The sequence below is a fragment of the Styela clava genome, chromosome 15, assembly GCF_964204865.1.
Source record: "Styela clava chromosome 15, kaStyClav1.hap1.2, whole genome shotgun sequence".
NCBI classification, from domain to species: Eukaryota; Metazoa; Chordata; class Ascidiacea; order Stolidobranchia; family Styelidae; genus Styela; species Styela clava.
The window spans coordinates 1911452-1936199 of NC_135264.1; the positions used below are offsets into that span (position 1 = coordinate 1911452).

Consider the following 24748-nt stretch of genomic DNA (forward strand, 5'->3'; position numbering starts at 1 on the left):
GTCTTTATTGTCTATACAGCGATTTTCATAGTGTTACAAAAATTAAATTTAGTTATTTCTGTTGCAGTGCTCTACACTTTGAACTAGAGATCTACCGATGTCAATGAAAAGGCACTGATACCGATATTTGAAATTGTCGACATCAGCGATATTCTAATAACACGTAATTTACATCAATGTAAATACAATTTTGTTGAGTGGTCGAAACGGGACAAAATATTTGTTTGCGAATAGTATTTACAGTGAACATTATTTCTTCTAAAGCAGCGCTTATCCCAAAAACTTCAAATCCTTTTTTTTATTCAAATGTATCAATAATGTGTCACTAGACTCACTTCTATTGGTTTATTAAAATACTTGAACCAAGTGCATCGTAATATGCATTTTATCTTTGTAGGTATGCAAAGATGATTAGCACTCCCATTAGGCAAATTATAGCAGACATTTCGTTGTGCACAAGCGCACCACGCAATAAACATCTATGGGCAATCACCCAACCACTATACTAACTGTAATGAATTGGATGAGGCAGTAAATGACGCATGCATGTTCCACGTCCATCCACTATAATAACTCATAGTTCAAAGCATACTGGATGAGATCAGAGAGCTGCATATATCGGTTCATTTTTAAGCCGATATCGAAAAAATGGCCGATACCGATACATTGGTACATTTTTACGTCGGACTCTACTGTATATCATTATTCGTTATTTTCCTTTGTGTGTGTGATCGCCGATTATCGTCAAGCAACAGTGGATTGCATCTGTCTTACTGCATTTGTTATTAGCTGTTTCGAGTATAAGTTCAATAATTATCTTGCTCTTGAAATTATATTGAACGATTGCGGCAGATCCAATCCACAGTCGCTGCCATGACCTTTTTCACAAAATTTGGGCGGCAAATCAGAATTCCATTAGAAAATTTCGCCATGTAAGCAGTGCCATACAAATGCAAGTTTCGGAATCCTGGCACGAAAAAGTAGCGTTGCAAGTGAGGCTCATTTAGTTGTCAATGAGACTTAGTTTTGGCGTTTATATGAGGATTCGAAAGGTGCGTGTTCTCTATGATTGGTCACTTTGTAATGTTAGCTCCTTTAATTCAATTATTATAGTGACTGTATTATTCAATATTTTTTATTGTGATTTTTCTCTGCATTCGCTCGCATGCATTGTCCTACCTTCAGCGCTACCAAATCGCACACTTGTCATGAAAACCAGACTGACTAGAATCCGATTCAGCAAAGGTATTTCCATGGTAAATATGTGAAATGCGTGTAAACATGTAATTGCACTATTGGGTCATCCGAAGAAAGATTCGATGACCCAATAAATATTGACTATTCTAACAGATAGGCTATCTATTGTGTGCGCATCCAAATCATAAATATAAGTCACACAATTGATAAGATAAAAATCATAAAAGCTCCACTTACCCAGTCAGCTTACATGTGCAATGATCTAATCCAGGGGTTCTCAAACTTTTGATGTTGCGGAGCCCTTGAAAGATTGAATATTATTCGCGGAGCCCCAAAATAAATGTTAAAATTGTTACTTTCAGATTAATATTCCTGAGCAAGTTAAATGTACTTTACTTATTTTAAATGCTGAACCTTTTTTAATAGGGTTAACACAAGTCATAAATAAATCTAAATTTCATACTAAAGCTGTAAATTTGACACTTGACGAACATATTAATAAATTAGGGGTCGAATCTTTTCTCTTTTGACATTTTTGGAAGACATAAAAGGCCGTTAATAACGTTCGCGATTTCATTTTGTTACAATCGCCGATTTTTTTCGTCAGCATGGCGTGTTTTAAACATCTTTACGCCGGTGTTTATTCTCCCTAAATCAAATATTTCCCTCGGCATATACATGTATTGTTACACAATGACGACGTAAAATTGCTTTTTTGTTCTTATGGGGAATTATGAGTTCAATGTGAAAAACATGTTACCATATTATAGTCATCGGCGACGAAATGCTAAAAATAATAATCAATAAAGAGGTAAATCCACAACTCAAATTTCTTGATTGAAAAATGGCATTCTAAAATATTACAACTGAAACTTAAAATGGAAGATCACAGCAGACACAGCAGGTTTCAGCAGACTTACCTCAGATTGAAAACGCTTTTATAGACATTGTAAATCACAAAAGTTGGTGTTATGTGAGCTTTTCATCGTAGTAACTGCGAAATCGAAACACAGTCAATTGTTCGCGCGATGTACCTTTTTTTTTCCTATTCTGAAACTACCGACGCAGCCGCACGCAATCAATTGTGAGCGCGATCCGCGATGTACCTTTTTTCATTCTGAAACTACCGACGGAGCTGAATGCAATAAAATAATTTTCAATTGTTCGTATTTTGCCCAGACATTGTGATTTTTTAAACGGCGATATCTTGCTTAAAAATAATCTCAAGTGCGAAAGAACAACCAAGTTTGACAAATCCCAAGATAGCAAAAATACGACCCCAATTTATTTATAGTTGGCAGTTTATGACATATTTTATGTTATTTTAGAATAGTATTCTTTCATTTTAGTAATCATAATAGTAATCTCGAATCAAACGTGAGTAACGACATTATAACGACGAGACACGTTAAATGCTCCATCGGTCATGGATTGAATATTTTACGCAACAGAAATCTCGTTATCCGTTTTTTTAATCGCGAAGAATGTTGCGCGGAAATTTCCGATTCCAATTTTAGACCACCTCCCTCTTAGGAATCCTGGCTGCGACACTGCTTATAAATAATGTCATTATTTAATTCCGCCTCTTTACCATATATTCCGAGACTATATTGTTGTCAGATTTTATCTAAGCTGTCATTGCTTCTTTGAACAGTTACAAAATTTTGAGTCAGTATTTTGAAGAGTAATCGAATAGCTCGCGGAGCCCCTGGGTTTCTCTCGCGGAGCCCTGGGGCTCCGTACGGAGCACTTTGAGAACCTATGCTCTAGAGCAGGGGTTCTCAAACTTTTTGTGTTGCGGAGCCCTTGAAAAAGTTGACTATTATTCACGGAGCCCCAAAATAAATGTTAAAATTGTTACTTTCCGAATAATATATCTGAGTAAGTCAAAAGTAATGTACTTATTTTAAATGCTTAACCTCTTTTAATAGGGTTAATACAAGTCATAAATGAATCTAAATGTAAAAGATGAATTATATATACCAAAGCTGTAAACTTGATACTTGACAAACATATTAATAAATTAGGGGTCGGATCTTTTACCTTTAGATATTTTTGAAAGACTTAAAAGGCCGCTAATAACGTACTCGATTGCATTTTGTTACGATCGCCGATTGTTTTCGTTAGCATGGCGGTGTTTATTCTCCCTAAATCAAAAATTTTCCTCGACATATACATGTATGATGTATTGTTCCACAATGACGACGAGTATTGCTTTTTTGTTCTCGTGGGGAATTATGAGTTCAATGTGAAAAACATGTTACCACATTATAGTCACCGGAGACGAAATGCTAAAAATAATAAATAATAAAAGGTAAATCCGCAACTCAAATTTCTTGATTGAAAAGCGGCATACTGAAATATTAAAACTAAAACTTAAAATGGGAGATAACACTATAAGTTTTGTTTCAGCAGACTCACGTCAGATTAAAAACATGTTCATAGACATTGTGAATCAAAAATTTGGTGTTATGTTGGGTTTTCTTTGGTTATTCGTCGTAGTAACTGCGAAACCGAAACACAGTCAATTGTGCGCGCGATGTACCTATTCTGAAACTACCGACGGAGCCGCATGCAATGAAATAAATTTCCATCTTTCGTATTTTGCCCCGACCTCTTGTTTTTTAAACGGCGACATCTTGCTCGTGAGTGCGAAAGAACAAAATCAAGCTTGACAAATCCCAAGATCGCAAAAATACGACTGCAATTTATGTATAGTTGGCAGTTTTTCGCGTATTTTATGTTATTTCAGAATAGTAGTCTTTTATTTCAGTAATCCTAATAGTAAAATTAGCCAATTCAGTATTTTAAAATGTAATCGAATAGCTCGCGGAGCCCCTGGGTTTCTCTCACGGAGCCCTGGGGCTCCGTACGGAGCACTTTGAGAACCTATGATCTAATCTAACAGAGTGGAGCTAGATCAATGCCGCAAGACACCCAAACACACTCTTTGGCTACTGAAATAAAAGTAATTTTCATATTTATTCCGGGAGAGAGGAAAGGGAATAAGATGGCTTAATCATATGGCAAAAAAAACACAGCCTCTTGTCCGGTTACAAGTCCAGGTCAGGTATGGAAATAGTCAGTTATTTGTTTTCGGATGCATGGACATTCCGCTGTCCAGACTGACATAACGACATAGTCTACTAAACCTGGTGAACCTAGTAAATATTTTTAAGTTTCCACAAAATCAAATGCTAAATCACTCACCAAATAAAGTGTAAAAGCATATTTTTATGAAACCACACAATACATTATTTCGAGAAGTGAGTATTCGTGATAGTAGATTATTCAGTTCTGGCCATCCCTACCAATAACACTTTTTAATACCAACGACTTGCTTAGACAGAGATGTGACATGCCATGCAGCATATTGTTGGATAAACATAACTATGGTTACAAAATAACTATAACAGAGCAGAAAAGATGATTTAAAAGCCCTGCTTTTGCATCTACATTTGCTAAAAAAGCCTTCATAACATTGAAAAATACAGACCCTGAACTACTCATTTTTAGTATAAATATTCAAAAACAAAATTTTTATTTTGCTTTGCAGGCTTGCAGCACAAACTCGACAAAATATTCATACACAGGGTTGGTTTTATGCTTTCCCTTCCTTTAAATCTTAATACTTCTAACAGAAAACTGCTGTTACAGCCTGTAACCAATTTGAATCACGAGATCCAGAGTTTCGAGGATAAAGAGCCACAGATCTACGGTGTTTAAATGACTGTCGATAAATTTGTTTGTAACTTTGCAATTCATTGTATTTCTGAGGGGTAATGATAATGTATGAGGTACTGTAAGGGGTCGACAGTATAAAAAAGTTCGAGAAGCGCTGTTATAGAAGACTATTATTTCAAGGAATCCTTGACAACCTGGAGAAACGTTATGTTTATACAGCTTCACGAACTTAACGATATTTTTAAAAATGCTTCTCACTACTGTCACTCCAAGAGATTATTCATTTTTGGGCATTGCTTTTGAATACTTGAAGCTTACCCTTTATTAAGAACTTTTATATATAGTTTTTTTTTAATTATTTGCACCGAACTATATATGAACACGAATGTTATATTATTAAACGATGCGGATACTGCTGTCTTAATTAGCAATAGGTAACTTACTTACAAAGAAGCTCAGTATGCTAGGATCAGCAATCACCAAAAAAATTTTTTATGATTTTCAAAATCAAGGATTTAGACAAGGATAGCTTTTTGTGACGATAGATAGTTTTCTACAGCTAGAGATATTTTAGACTTTAGGGAAAGTAGAATATAAAAGTTCTACTTACATCAAAGTGTAGATGCATACTAAGAATGATATACGCTCCAAATAAATTGCCCACAATATTTTCATCATGAAATGAATGTCTGTATAAAAAATAAAACGACAAGTGTTAAATTTGAGAACCAGTGAAGTGAATATTGATAAAAAAGCTACCGCATTGAAAAAATAGAATCCGCAAATAAATTGATTTTAAGATTATGGAGATGAGTAATCGTCAACTACTTTTAAACGCAGAGGTTTTCGATCGGGGTTTGCAGTGATCTAGGGTTCCGCAAGTGCCCATTAAAAACCGAGAGTTTATTTTATTGTATGTATTATAACTAATGGGTCTGTCACTAATATTGAACTTGCTGCATTAAAGATCATATTGTTTTGTCAGTATTAGGTTTCAAGTCATAAGACACCCATTAATATATATATATCATAATATACAACATATTATTGATTGCATTTTGCAAACCTGTTCTAGCTCAACTTGGCGATTGCACTATAAAAATTCTACTTTGCGAATCAGAGTTTTGGTTCAGCATATTTTCATTTCAAATTCCAGACTTTTCAGGTTGTTGAAAATTGAAGTGGGAAATTTCTACAGAAAAAAGTTGACTAAACAATCTATAGTAGGCTCGTATTAACTTAAATTTTTAAAGCCCGGATTCTATATGCAGTGCACAACCTAATATCATATATCCTAAATATGAGTGCAATCACAAAATAATATAAATAAATAATAATAACATAATCTCATTCTACGTAATACCAAGTTCACTTATTATCTCATAGTTTAATTATGGATCCCAGTCTTTCTATTCTTGCAAATTTGACAAATTTGAGATGCATTATCGCTGTTGGGTCACCCAAACCTATTTTTGTTTGATGTTGGCCCAAGGGTCTAAGCCAGTGGTTCTCAAACTTTTTGAGCGCGCCACCGTTTGAAAATTTTTACAAACTTCGCGCTCTCCTCCTTTTGCATTGAAAAAATGCTTTTGTGATGAGCATGTTGCTTTATATTAAGATGGCGCTGTAAGAGTGTTGGTCTCATAGCGTTATTGCTCTGATTGTTTAGGCATAAAACTTATAGAGTACGACTTCGCCATTCACAGTCGTATGTATATTTTATCGACACAATCGCAGATTTAGTTTATCACAAATAATAACGAAACCATTTTAAATATGTATATCGATCATGAATTGACAGAAAACCCATTAAATAATAATATTTGTTGAAAAAGTCGGCTCTTTTAACAAGTTGCGTAATCTCGACAACTGACTCAAGAGCGTGTGAAGAATATGTATTTTTGATTTACCAATATACTTTATATTATTTTCTTTGTACTAAATTAAATATTCTTTCCGTGACTTTATATCAGATCTTTTTAACGACGATAACGAATTCGCATGAGCGCAATACATATCAAAACTTAATATAATTGGGCGGTTGATCTCACACTATTATGTCCGCGGATTGGAGTGGTATTTTAGATCGGTAATGAGTTTATTTTGTCATGGGTCGCCGCAAAGGCGAGTCACCTTGAACACAAATGTGGTAAAATAGAGATTAATAGATTGAAAATTTGGGGGCAGAAAAATTTATTATTAGAAAAAGCCGGCATTTTGAACAAACGCGATCGTTTCAGAAGAAGTTGCATGAAAATTCTCGATGCCATCTTGTGTCCTCTCGCGCCCCCCCCCCCCCCCCCCCCCCCTGATAGCATCTATTTCTGTTGGGTCTAGACCAAACTTATTTTTGTTTGATCCTAGCCCAAGGGTCTAAGCCAAAACTTATTGCTGTTGGGTCTAGCCCAAACTTATTTTTGTTTGATCCTAGCCCAAGGGTCTAAGCCAAAACTTATTGCTGTTGGGTCTAGCCCAAACTTATTTTTGTTTGATCCTAGCCCAAGGGTCTAAGCCAAAACTTATTGCTGTTGGGTCTAGCCCAAACTTATTTTTGTTTGATCCTAGCCCAAGGGTCTAAGCCAAAACTTATTGCTGTTGGGTCTAGCCCAAACTTATTTTTGTTTGATCCTAGCCCAAGGGTCTAAGCCAAAACTTATTGCTGCTGGGTGTAGCCCAAACTTATTTTTGTTTGATCCTAGCCCAAGGGTCTAAGCCAAAACTTATTGCTGTTGGGTCTAGCCCAAACTTATTTTTGTTTGATCCTAGCCCAAGGGTCTAAGCCAAAACTTATTGCTGTTGGGTCTAGCCCAAACTTATTTTTGTTTGATCCTAGCCCAAGGGTCTAAGCCAAAACTTATTGCTGTTGGGTCTAGCCCAAACTTATTTTTGTTTGATCCTAGCCCAAGGGTCTAAGCCAAAACTTATTGCTGCTGGGTCTAGCCCAAACTTATTTTTGTTTGATCCTAGCCCAAGGGTCTAAGCCAAAACTTATTGCTGTTGGGTCTAGCCCAAACTTACTTTTGTTTGATTCTAGCCAAACTTATTTTTGTTTGATCCTAGCCCAAGGGTCTAAGCCAAAACTTATTTCTGTTGGGTCTAGCCCAAACTTATTTTTGTTTGATCCTAGCCCAAGGGTCTAAGCCAAAACTTATTGCTGTTGGGTCTAGCCCAAACTTATTTTTGTTTGATCCTAGCCCAAGGGTCTAAGCCAAAACTTATTGCTGTTGGGTCTAGCCCAAACTTATTTTTGTTTGATCCTAGCCCAAGGGTCTAAGCCAAAACTTATTGCTGTTGGGTCTAGCCCAAACTTACTTTTGTTTGATTCTAGCCCAACTTATTTTTGTTTGATCCTAGCCCAAGGGTCTAAGCCAAAACTTATTTCTGTTGGGTCTAGCCCAAACTTATTTTTGTTTGATCCTAGCCCAAGGGTCTAAGCCAAAACTTATTGCTGTTGGGTCTAGCCCAAACTTATTTTTGTTTGATCCTAGCCCAAGGGTCTAAGCCAAAACTTATTGCTGTTGGGTCTAGCCCAAACCTATTTTTGTTTGATCTTAGCCCAAGGGTCTAAGCCAAAACTTATTGCTGTTGGGTCTAGCCCAAACTTTTTTTTGTTTGATCCTACCCAAGGGTCTAAGCCAAAACTTATTGCTGTTGGGTCTAGCCCAAACTTATTTTTGTTTGATCCTAGCCCAAGGGTCTAAGCCAAAACTTATTGCTGTTGGGTCTAGCCCAAACTTATTTTTGTTTGATCCTAGCCCAAGGGTCTAAGCCAAAACTTATTGCTGTTGGGTCTAGCCCAAACTTATTTTTGTTTGATCCTAGCCCAAGGGTCTAAGCCAAAACTTATTGCTGTTGGGTCTAGCCCAAACTTATTTTTGTTTGATCCTAGCCCAAGGGTCTAAGCCAAAACTTATTGCTGTTGGGTCTAGCCCAAACTTATTTTTGTTTGATCCTAGCCCAAGGGTCTAAGCCAAAACTTATTGCTGTTGGGTCTAGCCCAAACTTATTTTTGTTTGATCCTAGCCCAAGGGTCTAAGCCAAAACTTATTGCTGTTGGATCTAGCCCAAACTTATTTTTGTTTGATCCTAGCCCAAGGGTCTAAGACAAAACTTATTGCTGTTGGGTCTAGCCCAAACTTATTTTTGTTTGATCCTAGCCCAAGGGTCTAAGCCAAAACTTATTGCTGTTGGGTCTAGCCCAAACTTATTTTTGTCTGATCCTAGCCCAAGGGTCTAAGCCAAAACTTATTGCTGTTGGGTCTAGCCCAAACTTATTTTTGTTTGATCCTAGCCCAAGGGTCTAAGCCAAAACTTATTGCTGTTGGGTCTAGCCCAAACTTATTTTTGTTTGATCCCAGCCCAAGGGTCTAAGCCAAAACTTATTGCTGTTGGGTCTAGCCCAAACTTATTTTTGTTTGATCCTAGCCCAAGGGTCTAAGCCAAAACTTATTGCTGTTGGGTCTAGCCCAAACTTAATTTTGTTTGATCCTAGCCCAAGGGTCTAAGCCAAAACTTATTGCTGTTGGGTCTAGCCCAAACTTATTTTTGTTTGATCCTAGCCCAAGGGTCTAAGCCAAAACTTATTGCTGTTGGATCTAGCCCAAACTTATTTTTGTTTGATCCTAGCCCAAGGGTCTAAGCCAAAACTTATTGCTGTTGGGTCTAGCCCAAACTTAATTTTGTTTGATCCTAGCCCAAGGGTCTAAGCCAAAACTTATTGCTGTTGGGTCTAGCCCAAACTTATTTTTGTTTGATCCTAGCCCAAGGGTCTAAGCCAAAACTTATTGCTGTTGGATCTAGCCCAAACTTATTTTTGTTTGATCCTAGCCCAAGGGTCTAAGACAAAACTTATTGCTGTTGGGTCTAGCCCAAACTTATTTTTGTTTGATCCTAGCCCAAGGGTCTAAGCCAAAACTTATTGCTGTTGGGTCTAGCCCAAACTTATTTTTGTCTGATCCTAGCCCAAGGGTCTAAGCCAAAACTTATTGCTGTTGGGTCTAGCCCAAACTTATTTTTGTTTGATCCTAGCCCAAGGGTCTAAGCCAAAACTTATTGCTGTTGGGTCTAGCCCAAACTTATTTTTGTTTGATCCCAGCCCAAGGGTCTAAGCCAAAACTTATTGCTGTTGGGTCTAGCCCAAACTTATTTTTGTTTGATCCTAGCCCAAGGGTCTAAGCCAAAACTTATTGCTGTTGGGTCTAGCCCAAACTTATTTTTGTTTGATCCTAGCCCAAGGGTCTAAGCCAAAACTTATTGCTGTTGGGTCTAGCCCAAACTTATTTTTGTTTGATCCTAGCCCAAGGGTCTAAGCCAAAACTTATTGCTGTTGGGTCTAGCACAGACTTATTTTTGTTTGATCCTAGCCCAAGGGTCTAAGCCAAAACTTATTGCTGTTGGGTCTAGCCCAAACTTATTTTTGTTTGATCCTAGCCCAAGGGTCTAAGCCAAAACTTATTGCTGTTGGGTCTAGCCCAAACTTAGTTTTGTTTGATCCTAGCCCAAGGGTATAAGCCCAAACTTATTTTTGTTTGATCCTAGCCCAAGGGTCTAAGCCAAAACTTATTGCTGTTGGGTCTAGCCCAGACTTATTTTTGTTTGATCCTAGCCCAAGAGTCTAAGCCAAAACTTATTGCTGTTGGGTCTAGCCCAAACTTATTTTTGTTTGATCCTAGCCCAAGGGTCTAAGCCAAAACTTATTGCTGTTGGGTCTAGCCCAAACTTACTTTTGTTTGATCCTAGCCCAAGGGTCTAAGCCCAAACTTATTTTTGTTTGATCGTAGCCCAAGGGTCTAAGCCAAAACTTATTGCTGTTGGGTCTAGCCCAGACTTATTTTTGTTTGATCCTAGCCCAAGGGTCTAAGCCAAAACTTATTGCTGTTGGGTCTAGCCCAAACTTATTTTTGTTTGATCCTAGCCCAAGGGTCTAAGCCAAAACTTATTGCTGTTGGGTCTAGCCCAAACTTATTTTTGTTTGATCCTAGCCCAAGGGTCTAAGCCAAAACTTATTGCTGTTGGGTCTAGCACAGACTTATTTTTGTTTGATCCTAGCCCAAGGGTCTAAGCCAAAACTTATTGCTGTTGGGTCTAGCCCAAACTTAATTTGTTTGATCCTAGCCCAAGGGTCTAAGCCAAAACTTATTGCTGTTGGGTCTAGCCCAAACTTATTTTTGTTTGATCCTAGCCCAAGGGTATAAGCCCAAACTTATTTTTGTTTGATCCTAGCCCAAGGGTCTAAGCCAAAACTTATTGCTGTTGGGTCTAGCCCAGACTTATTTTTGTTTGATCCTAGCCCAAGAGTCTAAGCCAAAACTTATTGCTGTTGGGTCTAGCCCAAACTTACTTTTGTTTGATCCTAGCCCAAGGGTCTAAGCCAAAACTTATTGCTGTTGGGTCTAGCCCAAACTTACTTTTGTTTGATCCTAGCCCAAGGGTCTAAGCCCAAACTTATTTTTGTTTGATCGTAGCCCAAGGGTCTAAGCCAAAACTTATTGCTGTTGGGTCTAGCCCAAGACTTATTTTTGTTTGATCCTAGCCCAAGGGTCTAAGCCAAAACTTATTGCTGTTGGGTCTAGCCCAGACTTATTTTTGTTTGATCCTAGCCCAAGGGTCTAAGCCAAAACTTATTGCTGTTGGGTCTAGCCCAGACTTATTTTTGTTTGATCCTAGCCCAAGGGTCTAAGCCAAAACTTATTTCTGTTGGGTCAAGCTTAAACTTATTTTTGTTTGATTCTAGCCCAAGGGTCGAAGCCAAAACTTATTTCTGTATATAGTTAATATTTCATACAGGTCAACTATAATCTAAGAAATGTGGAATGAGATTATGATACTTTCTCGTTCAAGTATCCTTGTGGCTACTGCAATATAGATTATTAGACGAGGAGAAAGGAAAGGCAGCTTAATATACAATAAACTAGTAAATAATATGTAGGATATTCGTCACGACACAAAAGCAACTATAAAATGGGACATATTTCTCTACAAAACTAGAAATGGGTATAATTTGAGATAAATGGATGTGTTTTTAAAGCAGTTTTTTAATAATCAAGAACTTTTCTAAAAAAAAAATATATACTTCATCTCATTTGAACAGAGATATAAGTAGGTAAGGAAGTGCATTTCCCATTGGAAATGCACAAATTTGAACGGATATAAAAAAGAGAAACAAAAACACCTCAACCTGATAAGCAGTGAAATAAAAAATTATAAAAAATGTCACATAGACAGAGGTGACCGAGTCGAGCAAATATACCCAAATTAAATCATTGGTCAAACCGCAGCTTCCGCAAACCCCTGCACATAATACAATTGCAATAAATGAAACAATAAAAAAGAACCAAATTTAGTCCCGGCACAATACCCGATTTTTCACAGGAAGTATACCCAAAAATTTATTCTAAAATGAAAAAAATGCCTACCGGTAACTACAAATCTATAACAGTATAAATCCCAGCTAAGACATATAACACGTAAATGACAAAAATCTCATCGGAGTTATAATCAATTGTACAAATATAAAAAATCATATATAAAATATTTAAAATCAAAGAACAGTTACACGATAAGCTTATAAATAAAACAATATGAAATCACAATGGAAATAAATCAAGTGGCAGGACTACGCTACACCTGCCATAGCAACGAATGATTCCGTGGTCATATTTAACAGGTTATTCTGGTCCTCTTAGTACGAACCCCAGGGTTAAAATATGAATATCATTACATCCATAATGTCATTACTATCAACAATATTGTCATTCTCAAAGCCAAAATCAAGCAAATTAATACCATCTAAGATGATCAACATAAGTAATCCTATATTTTCCACTCCAGAGATGGCCAATACCGAATGGCGAATAGTTCGCATTTTCAATACATTTGGAATTATTATTTTCGAATATGAAATATCGGATACATTCGAAAATAAAATAAAATAAAAGAAAGAATATTTTAGTGTATAAAGAAGTTTGCATACAATAAACAATGGAATAACTGTTATCTACAATCTGGCTATTCACCAGACATTTTATGTCCGCACATCGCCGTGATATTTTAGAGTAGTTTTGTTTTTCACATTGTAGTAGGTACGAAAATACAAATTAAAAATTAATTATAATCAGGCAGTTTAAAACATTTCATGTTGATTGCCGTGGCATTCATTTTTCGTTATTTTACGCAACCATGAGATAAGTTGAACAAAATCAAAATAATACAGCGAGGCATTTTAGATGCTGGTATCTAAACATTTTGCCCAACAGAAAATCATCCTAGTGAAAAGTCTATACTATTATCTATCATTATCAAAATTATTTGCAGAAAAGAGAGAAAAAGTATGAATTATATTTCCCAATAATTCCGACTTGCGACAATTTATTGGGTATCGTAACACTTGTGGCATTACATACCGTAAGTTTAAATTTTTCGACGTCATCGAAATGAATGTGTAAATTAGAAGCCTTGAAGGGGAATAGCGGCTATGTCAATCACTCAATCGTGCAACAATATGAGGCGCACGTTCACACCGAAGATAACAAACAATCAAAGTGCCAGGTCTATTTCATCGTCAGTACAATACAAAGCGCAGAAAACTGTTCGAAGATTTCACTTAGGAGGCAAAACACCTCACTGACAGCTGAATGCGGCTATTATTCAGAAAGGTACTTGAATCGTTTTGGACAACCCTGTTTACCAGTATTATTAACATTCTTGATGTAATAAACAAAATGTGAAAAAAAAAAAAACACTTTAAAGGGTCTCACCCAACCAGTTGACCAACCTATTCTTACATGGATAAAAAATACCATACAAAATCCCCCACATTAAAAACAAAGATTTGACAGTTACATTGAAATTTCGTTTCTGCCAAACAGCAGATTTCATGATTGATCCCTGGCAAATTCGAAGGGTTCAGATGGGGCATTATTGAACAGTTCAACAATTTCATCATGTAACGTTCATTCATACACAACTCATGGAGTTGTCTGTATATTTCAAGCACAATTAGACTGATTTTCCTACAGGTGCAGACGATAAAACACCCAATATAGAACTCCATCAATGACTTTCATTATCTTTCAGCAGCTGCACAAAATTCAAATTTTCCTGGAATAGAACAGTAGATCTACAGATAAAGTAGGTTGATCCAAGGTTTTCTTCATAGTTAGAACTTTTGAAATATGACATCCTTCATCCGCCTTTCGCATTCATATAATCTGATGCCATAATAAAACAATCACCAGGTTAGACCAGTTTGCCCCATCTAAAAAAATATAAATCAAGTCATTACAAATTTGAACTGAATTATACGATTTACTGATCAAACTCTCTTCAAAAATACGATTCGGATCACAGAGACAAACAAATTGACATTAGGTTGAAAGCAAGAGCGCAAAAATGATACACCTCATGAAAAAAAGTAAAATTTCAATTAAGTAGTTGAGTGAGTAGAGTAGTTGAAAAAACATCTATAAAATTTAAGTTTAGAGCAGTGGTTTTTCACCTTTTTGGTGGAGCGGGTCTATAGAAACATTGCTGATTGAAGCTTTTTTCCACTAGTGCTCTGATATGAGGCGAACTACAGCTCACTTGTCAGATATAGCAATGGTTCCTGGACCTTTTTTCACACGACCCAAATTTTTATACCATCTAAGACTACAAGTACTCCTGTATATTGACTGCAAGTGGATGTGGACGGTACACAATAGTCCAAAAATATATGACCGAGTACGGCAATGCATACGCGTATCCACAAAATATTTTATGGTGTTTTTCGTTGAAATACGATTTTACAGACTTTGGGCTTTTATTTTATGCAAATTACTTAATTATTATATTACTTAATTTTATTTCAGAATATATTGGATATTTTATATTCGAAAATAATAATTTAGAATGTATTGGAAATAGTAGATTATTCAGGTATATGAATTGATTTCAAAGAGTCTGAAGATACTATACTAACCTTTACTATGAATATGATGACTAGAAAATATGGCATCAACATTGAATCTTGTACATTTCCGACAACATATTTTGTAAAAATAGTCGAAACGTGAGCACAGTATACATGAGTAATGTGATGTTATGTGAACTCAGAAGTTTAAGGCTGATGACTATCAGTAACTGGCACCAGAGTCTGCAATATGTATCGAATATAAATTGTTTTGGTAAGGCATTAATGAAATAAGGCAATAAGGCGTCAATTTACAGACAGTTCGCCATGCTTTTATGGTCAAAACCATATTATTGTGTTTGTTATCACCTTAATATCACCACCAACATAATTTACCACAGTCATACTTTCAATCATGTTTAGGATACTTGATTGAAGTTGGTCAGTGCTGATAATAATGCTCATTTCTGTATAGATTCGGTATAATTGAGATATGTAAATAGAACTAGACAAAATGAAATATTTAAAATACATGATTTGTTGCTGGTAATAAAGACTTGCCAATTGTGGTAGCGTTGAAAAAATGCGGCATAGTGATATATCAGACTGATATTCATTCTTCGACTGAAGGAAACTATCAGTAGCGAATGCTGCATTTATGCAAGAAAACTGTAGATTGTAATCCAATGAGATTGGAACGTATTTTCTTTTATCACTCAAGCCCCTTATGATATAAAACTTCATTTACATTCTTATTGAAAGTCAAACACTCCATTTTAGGAGAAAATCAACTTCGGCGTATGCAAGTCTCCTTTAATTAGTAGTGCTTAAAATAATCAACTAAGTGCATTATACACGTGTCAGAAATTTAAAATTCCAACTCCCAACTCTAGAGAATTCAAAACCGGACTCTGTTTAAAAATTTTGAGAATACGAGTCAACTACACAGCCCTATTGAATACTAGAGTCCAGAAATTTTGGGTCCAAGACAAATATTATCTGCAGTGTAAAAAATTTGGAGACTAAACTATATCATCAATATTAAATTCACAACAATTCAAACATAATTCTATGTTTAAGTGGCTTTTCATACAGAATCTTTTTTGAAGCAAGAGATGCAATGTATCCTAAACAACTTTCCAGCTTTATAAATGTTTGGATAGAAGAATAGTTTGGTCACAGAAGTATCAGATAGACAGATATCAAACAGAGAGTAATACATAAATAATCAAACAGAGAAAAGTTATTTTAGTTACCTGTAATTCAATAAATGCTGTACTGTAATGTATTGCAAACAGAAATATTGCAATTACTGGATAGACAATCATGTCTGACTGAAGACGTTCTCACTGAAAATACGAAAAAATGAAGTTTTAAATAGGTTTTAAAAATTCAAAACGGAATCTTATATTGTACGAAAGTGATTCCCGTTTATAATAACATTTGTCACGATAAATCAATGTTTCCTAAAGCATTATTATTCATCCGTACACATTAAGAACTACAGGCAGTAATAAAATAATAACAAAATCAACATTAAGATTAAGGTTATTAAAAAGTTGTATATCTGACGATATTGGACATTTAACTGGTGTATAATTGTCAGTGGTTCCCAACCTGGGTGTCGCATTTTTTGAGGGGGTCGCGGGATAACATAATTTAATGTGCAACTTTTTTCTATAAAATCTCGATGAAAAAAATAAATTTGTATATAACCGGAAAAATTATAAACGAGAAACAATGGAAACCAATATTTGAGGCTTTGGGTTGACTAATTCCAAACTAAGGTCTCCCACTTCAGAACACTCTTACCAATGTGATATATTATCTGTTGACACTACAGCATGCATTTTAATTTTGACTATGAGTTTGTGGTTCAGTACCCTTTCATTGACTTCCCCATTTACCTATTTTGGAACCCGCCCTCTCTCTCTACGAATTCTATATTATTTATTGAATCTATAATGAGCCGCTTTCCAGTCCCATTTTTGTACAGTTTAGGTGATTTATCATAATAAACTGAATATTTGTGCTACACAATTCGAAGTGCTTACTATATATATAAAAAAGCAAATTTCCTCCCTTGGGCAGAATTCTTCCCGGATTGGGAAGCATTGCGATAGGTGTCTCATTTTACCACTTGTGCGTTGGAGTATTATTCGACAAGAAACTTAGCAGTCGCGGCAAAAAAAATTTGTAGACATGGCAGCGTCAAAAATTGAGTATGTTCCTCATTTTTTTTTCAATTTCAAGTGTTGCGTGGAAATTGCGCAACTGTAAAGGCCCTCTCGTTCATCTTCTACTATCAAGTCAGGCAAACTTTCTATGAAATGAGTAACAAGAAAGTACAGAGTTATGCATTTTCATGAGCGTATTTTTAGCTACCACTCTGGTCAATTTTGCTCCCGTTATTTTCAGTTTTCAGTAAATCAGTTTGATAAATTAGGTACCAGTAGGTCTTGTAAATTGCCCTGATATCCGGAAATACTGTACTCATCAAATAGTACTGATAGTGCAATTTCTATTTTGGGGATAACAGGGTAATTCAATAAATGATAGTATTTGAATTGATTTGAGGATAACTATTTTGCAGAAAACAATAAAGCTTAACATCCTCTCTTTTGTATGGCATACTAATTTAAAATCAGCATATATTGTGAAAGGGTGCGGTAAGCTAAAAAACATGAGTTTTTTCCTGAAAAATTTGGTGCCGCACGAACAAAAAGTTTGGAAACAGCTGATATAAACAGTAAATAGGCAATTATAAAACTGGCAAAACAAAATGGTCTTCGAGGTGTAGTAGCAAACCTAATGTATATTTGATAATTTATAAGCAAGATACATATATTAATTTACACTCTCGGATTTGAAATTAAACTTGCGGAGTGCGGACCCTTGCGGACTGTATTGACAGAATCTTTGAGTGCCACGGAGCTAATGTGGAGAACCATTGCTCTATTAATTATGCCGGCACCATAGGTTGTAGACCTCTGGTTCGAACCCATCCGCGTTTGAATTAAATTAGAACTTACTTTGGCTCTCAATTACAAATTTGTTGAATTGTCTATCAAATAATGACTGTGGATTCAATGCTTTTTCAGTTTCTTTCAGAAATTACAAATTCATGTCTTCACCAAAAGTTTGAAATTTTGACTCTTTATTCCAATATCAGTAAAATCATGTCACTCTCTAGAATCCGTCATCAAATACTAAATATAAATTACCTTCCCAGCGTCATATCATCACACAAGGTATTTTGTAATGAACAAGTCAGATGTTCATAAAATGTTGAGTTGAGGTTATTATCATCCGATCATGGTCTTCTGTCTATCTGGGCTGCTAATCTTCTGTTAGAATGGCCCACTCTCTTTGTACTAAAAAATAGATCAACTGTGAGCATAAAATGTAGAAGGGTAATGAGATCTTGAGTAATAGTGAAGACTTTTTCAGCTAGTGCTCTGAAATGAAGCGATAACTACTGCCCACTTGTCATATATAAACGATACCAGCACCTAGGTATTGCATTATCGTGTCTTGCATTAATAAGACTCTAAAACATTGGTTCTCAAACCTTTAAAATCGCACCTCATTTATAAAATTCGTCAAGTCTTGTGTCAAACTCAAAAATAACAAGATAACACATTGAAAATATGTGGATAGAACGTAAATATCGAAATCTAACAAATATATTCATTTTTAATTACCGTATATAATTGCATATAAGCCGAGTTACTTTTCATAAACTAATACCGCAAACCTAAACTGAACGATATTATCATCAATGGCGCCAGGCTAACAAATAACATCGGCCATAGATACTAAATAATATTTAAGAGCTATTTCATAGGCTGAAAATGCAAAGATTTCCCGGTATGCTCGGTCACTATTGATGAAAACAATGAATTACGACACAATTTGCTTCTAAATTTATTGTCGTGGTCACCCATGATATCTTGACTATGTTAGAAATACAAAAATAATTGTAAAATATTTTCAATCAAAAACATTCTCGATGTGTTGTAAGTACTTCAAGTCGGCGCTCATTTAAATCCTCTCATGTCGACAGTAATTTAGTCGTGCCGTAAGGGGCTGTCTTCGAATACGAATACGATTAAACATAAAAATTGAAAAATGTTCTCAATCAAAATGTGAGTGCAATATGCCCTATTAATATAAACACTGAAAACGATACTAGAAGATAGCGAATAACAATATTTGAATATTAAATTTGAATTGAACATCATCGACTGTAATAGTTGCTTACAGCATGTTACGATTTGGAGAGTCGGCTTATACGCAAATTTTTATAAATTCACTATTTTAATAAAGTCGTTTTTAGAAGGTCGGCTTATACGTGAGATTGGCTCATAAGTGAGGCTCTACAGTAGCTGCACTCCAACTAACCTCTAGCGGGGCACACCCAACTGTTTGAGAACCACTGCTTTTAAATACCATAGCAATCTACGGACATAATATGTGTGGTAAACTGCCCGATTATAATTAATTTTTCATGCATATTTTTGCCATTCTGCGAAGTTATTATTTATTAATAAGCTACAAAGATCCGTGAAGAATCCCAAGAAATGTTTTTCATTCAATTAAGTATGATAATAATTGATTGAATATACTTAATAACATTGGTTAGCTTAATAATATGTCCATCATAGTTAGGGATGGGCAATTCAGAATACCGAATCCGGAGGATTAGAATTTAGCAGGATCTGACAATAGGTTGCGGTTTCTGCCTCTTCATCACCACGCGTCAATTTTTTTATTTCAGGTTTCTAATTTAATATTCAAATATGAGCGTTTTCTCCTACGTGGAAATCTCACTGGTTTAATATTACTTGCATACCTTTGCGAAAAAAAAAACTGTGAAATCAGCAAACATGGTAATCTCAAGTGGCATATTCAGAACAGCAGCGACTTAGTGGCGATATTCTGATAACGTGATTGCAGCAATCTTTATGAATATTTTATAGAAATGTCTTGCTTTATTTTACATTCCCAAAAATGATGTTAACCAAAAGCCAGGCGGTAAATGTTACAATATTATTTGCGATTAGTTTAGATCAAATATTAAATATTATTATTACTTTTAGGACACCAATTTCCAAGATACAAATTCCAAAGTTGTATGGCAAAACATGGCAATCTGTCAAATTTATTCTTCATTAAATAAATATAATTTATACCTTTTCTTGCTTCGTGGCAAATAATTTTGATAATGATAGTTAAAAGTATCGAATTTTACTAGGATGATTTTCTGTTGCGCAAAATATTCAAATCCGTGAACAATACCAGCATTCAAAATGCCTTACCATATTAATTTAATTTTGTTTAACGTAACCCATGGCTGAGTCGACATAGAAAAAAATAAAATCATTTGGCCTACTAGCATACTTTATTAAAATACCACGGATATAAAATGCATATAAAATGTGTGGGCAATCTGCGGACATAAAATGTCTGGTAAATAGCCAGGTTGTGGATAACAATTATTCCATTGATTTTAAAAACAATTTCAAAATGAAAATATTGCAACGAATATGGTTCTCTTTCTGTTTCACAGTTAATAAATTAAAAATTACGCCAAATTTGGCATTTGAAACTTTTGACATAAATCCTGATTTTATCTAGTGAACTAAATTTGATAAAATTTGTAGGCTATTTGTGATTGCACAACACAATAGTTTCAAAATGAAGTAATCTCTTGGCTCAAATATAAGCAGAAGAAGGTAATTTCTGCCCCAACATTAAAACCAATAACCTAACTGACAAAAAGTCTCGCGAGAATGTTTTAGAAGATTCAGCTTGTGTAAGAGTTCCGCTCAAATTCAATTCTCACAAGAAATTGGGCAATTTATGTCTTCATGTCCTTGAGTAAGATTAGACTAGGGCCCATAGTTAGACCAACCATACATCCCGGTTTAAACGTCTGTCCCGGTGTCCCGTCCCGGTTAGCAAAATGTCCCGGAATTTGACTTTAGTGAAATTTTCAAAATTAACTCCGACCTTATGCAAAATTATGAATAATTCCGTCCCAGAAGGCATAACTTTAACTCGAGGCTCATATCTTAATTTTTTAGCCTATTAGGTCGAGTAAAATATCCGGCAGAGCTTGAGAAATCCTTTGGCTAGGGAATAATGAGTGACGTTCATTTCGTCATTATTCTATTGACTCCAATGAAACTACAGCAATTGCTGCATCAGAAGCCTTATTATGCTTGGAGTTGGAGAAGGCATAATAACTTTCATTTGGTTTTGTTTGAGTCATATTATGCTGAAAGTAATCTAGAACTTGAGATTCTGTAGAGTAATGCAATATTAAAGCTTATAGATATAAATATGGAATAAAAATTTGCAAAGCTCAGGCCGCCGGCCTTTCGTCCAGTTATTTCATTCATAGTTTTGAGTTTGTCCCGGATTAAGTCCACCTAGGCTATAGTGCTAGTATCGGTACATCGGGTCTGGTATAGTGTAGTACCACATGTACTTCTAGTTGACCTGGCTCAACAATTTTTACATATGTCAATCCTAACCCCCACCTGACTACGTCACCGAAAAATTACGTCATTTCGACGTCACAGTGGCGTAATAAGGCCCACCGAAGTATGCGGATGGTCGTCCAAAACGCGCAGACGATCACCCGAAATCGAGCAAGCAATTTCTCCCGTTTTCTTGTCACAACGATCACGATAGGAGAGATTGTCGGCTTTAGCAAGTTCGTTATCGGCGGCGCAGATGACATTTCGGGCGATCGTAATTATACTTTGGCAATCTCTATGACGTGATGGTGACGTCGAAGTGACGTAATTTTTGGATGGCATAGTCAGGTGGGGGTTAGGAATAGCATATGCAAAATTCGTTATGCTACGCCCACCGGAAGTACTTGTGGTACTAAACTATACTAGACCCGGTACATCTTGGAGGTATTTGTAGACCATTAGCTTGTCTTCGCTGGTATCAGCTTGATATTAGGCCATTCGTTTGACTAACCTGGCTCAAGGAATCCATATTTCCAGTCTCGACGTCGCCTACAATTATTTTCCCATTTGTTTCTTCTGCCGGCATACCGTATGATGATAGCTTCAATAGTTGCACTGTTTTGCCATTCCCGAGCCGAGCGACCCTTCATTTATTAGCAGAAGGCAACAGCCTAGCCGAGGGCGAGGATCACGCAGAACCGCTGTAAGATCGCAGGCGACGTTGATCGAAAATGGCGCCAATTTACATCGTTGCGCAATCTAGGTATAGAGGACTTGCACGGGTCACGTGACTTTGTTTACTGGACGGCAAAAAAACAAAAACGTCCATTTGGCTCCTGTCAGTTGCAAGTCGGATTATACGTTTCCGTTTTGTTTGGCTGTTGAAAATGGTTATTTCGTATTGTTCCGTTGGCTGTACGTATAGTATATAGACAACGAAATGGATCTTCAGTTATATTCCACTGTTTTGAAAAGATCCGGAACGTCGCGCAATGTAGATATCATCTATTGGAAGGACTGCTTGGTGTCAAGTCCAGAAGTCATCTCGATTGTGTTTCACTGTTTGCGGACAGCACTTCGGTGATGGTGAGTGATAAATTAGATAATAGGATAAAAAAATTTTGGCTCGCCGAAAGGGAGAACCGGAAAAATCGTGAAAAAACAAAACAGCAATGCTCAATAATGTGAGAACAAACATTAAAACGAAGTGTTATCAAATCTTTCACAGTAACGGTAATCTCATTTGATAAAAAAAACTCCCGATTTCGCTGACCGCTAGATCGCCTAAATGTGATCGCCGAACCACCATGCTACGATGCGCAATTTTTTAATTTTGATGACGTCATCATATATAACTTTGAAGTGAAAAACAAATCTCGTAGGGCCTACATAAATGTTTGAAATAAATAAAAGTAATAACCTTCTAGCAGCAGCAACACTCTTTAAGCATTGAAAATTTCAGAGCAAATGATTATGTATTTAAAGAGAAAAGCTATTAAAAAAAATTTGGAGATGGAGATTGCAAAATCATTTCTATAATTTTCCTCAGCGCCTCGTCGCCAATGATCGCACAGTAGTTTTCAAATTTGTCAAACAGAACGCGCAGTTCTGCAATAAATTAAAAAAAAATTAAACATCGATATCCACCAGAGCGCAAGACTTGATACACGCGTGATTAAAAGAACCGACATTTGTATGTGGAATGCCGAAATAATCACGTCATAATCGTGAAACATACTTTAGCGGAAGTGGTTCCCAAACTTTTTAGAGTTGGGGCCCACTATTTATTACCAAAGCTTATGGCGACCCACTTAACTTTAATTTAATTTTATTTTAACAGAACACAGAAATGGCTAATCATCGCAAAACTACCGTGTTTCCTCGAAGTGAAGACCTGGCCTGAAAATAAGATAATAATTTGAATTTTTAAAATGATTTCAGAATGACCCTACCCTTAATATAAATTTAAAATGTGTGGAAGAAGAAAGGTTCATTAACCTGAAGTAAGGTGAAGATCACATCACTATTAAAGATGGTGTGATATCACAATTAAGATATTTGTCACTTGATTTTTGTATAGAAAATACAAATAGAAACTATGGATGTCGGTTTTTATATAATATTTAGTAAAAAAATCTTGTGATTTACTACAATGTAATTTTATTTTTGATAAATGAACACAAAAGACCTATTCCAAAAAAAACCATAGTGTTATTCTTCAAAAGAAATAAATCTATATCCTGTCTAAATTTCGGGGAAACACGGTAAGAAGTGCTGTACAGTGTACAAAACTGCTACGCGTAAAAAAGCCACATGGTCATTCTTTGTGTAGCAAATTTTTGTTCCTTTGAGAAGATCGTAAAAATAAATCACAGATTCGAATTTAAATTCAATTTAATTTATTTTGTTTTTTTGAAGATTTACGTATTCGAGTCGTCACCGATCCTAATAACCAGTATAATTAACCAAAGCTCTCTACATCTTTTCACGACCAACTAAGATTCCTTTTGCGACCCACCAGTGGTTCGCGACCCATAGTTTGGGAACCGCTATAGTTTAGCCTATATAAAATACGGTACTAAAATTTAAACATTTAAAAATGTTGGCTTATGAACTCATTTAAGTGCGGGCTGAACGCGGCCCGTGCATGGGGCGTTGGTTGGACAGCCCAAACTATGTTTTTTTATTCCTCTTCGTTTTCTTTTAGATATATTCTATATGCGGTTATAATTTCGCAATTTTTAGCGTTTGCTAAGACATAGGTTTGGTATGACGCCATAATGATTCTAACAAAACATATGAATTGTGTTTTTTTATTCAGATAACAAGCGATTCACGCTCACTTACAAACATTCCTTAAAATGTGGAGCATGAGAAATTGACACGAAACTCAAATACCTTAAGTTTAAATAGAAGAAAACCAGAAATTAAAAGGTTAATGGAAGATGCGAGTTTAGCTTTCTGTGTAGACTTTCGTAAAGGTGATGAAGGAAGCTTTTGATCTTTTTCTAGAAACATTAGTAATGTTTCATTTCATTTGGAATACTTGAACACTTGCTCATTCTTCTGTTTTGCACGTTAGTATATTCTTCAGATTCAATATTCTAGAAATGTTTCCGACTATTCAAAAGAAAAAGGAAAATTTACATTCGTGGCTGATTATTATTAGTTGGAGATCTTTGACAACGCGCCACAATAAACAACAAGTCTTGTCACGAAGTTAACGATTCGTTTCTGAATCAGTTACCAGTGTTTGATATTAGAGAGCAAAGAGCATATTGCCTGTGCCTTAATGAAATTCATTTTAGAATCGGTGTAGTTTGTTCAGAACAGTCAACACGATGGAACTTGGAATAGAATCAGGAACATGGCATCTGCTGAAAACAATGAACATAAACTAAATATTCCATACGGCAACACAATTTTGCAATATCATAATGTCACAACCAGTGTTCCCTCTAAGGTGTGCGCGTGTGCGCGCGCACACAGC

General features: G+C 35.8%; 1 long non-coding RNA gene across 4 annotated transcripts; it reads right to left on the reverse strand.

The window, feature by feature from the left end:
* Positions 1-13961: 13961 nt before the first annotated feature.
* Positions 13962-22271, reverse strand: LOC144411768 (uncharacterized). 4 transcript variants are annotated; one of them, XR_013468867.1, is made up of 5 exons: positions 21770-22271; positions 17995-18144; positions 16027-16119; positions 14840-15013; positions 13962-14137 (listed from the first exon to the last, which is right to left on the reverse strand). It is a non-coding gene; the product is annotated as an uncharacterized LOC144411768 (long non-coding RNA). The 4 variants fall into 4 exon arrangements; XR_013468869.1 differs by lacking the exon at positions 21770-22271 and adding an exon at positions 19966-20703; XR_013468868.1 differs by lacking the exon at positions 21770-22271 and adding an exon at positions 18475-19602.
* Positions 22272-24748: the final 2477 nt, after the last annotated feature.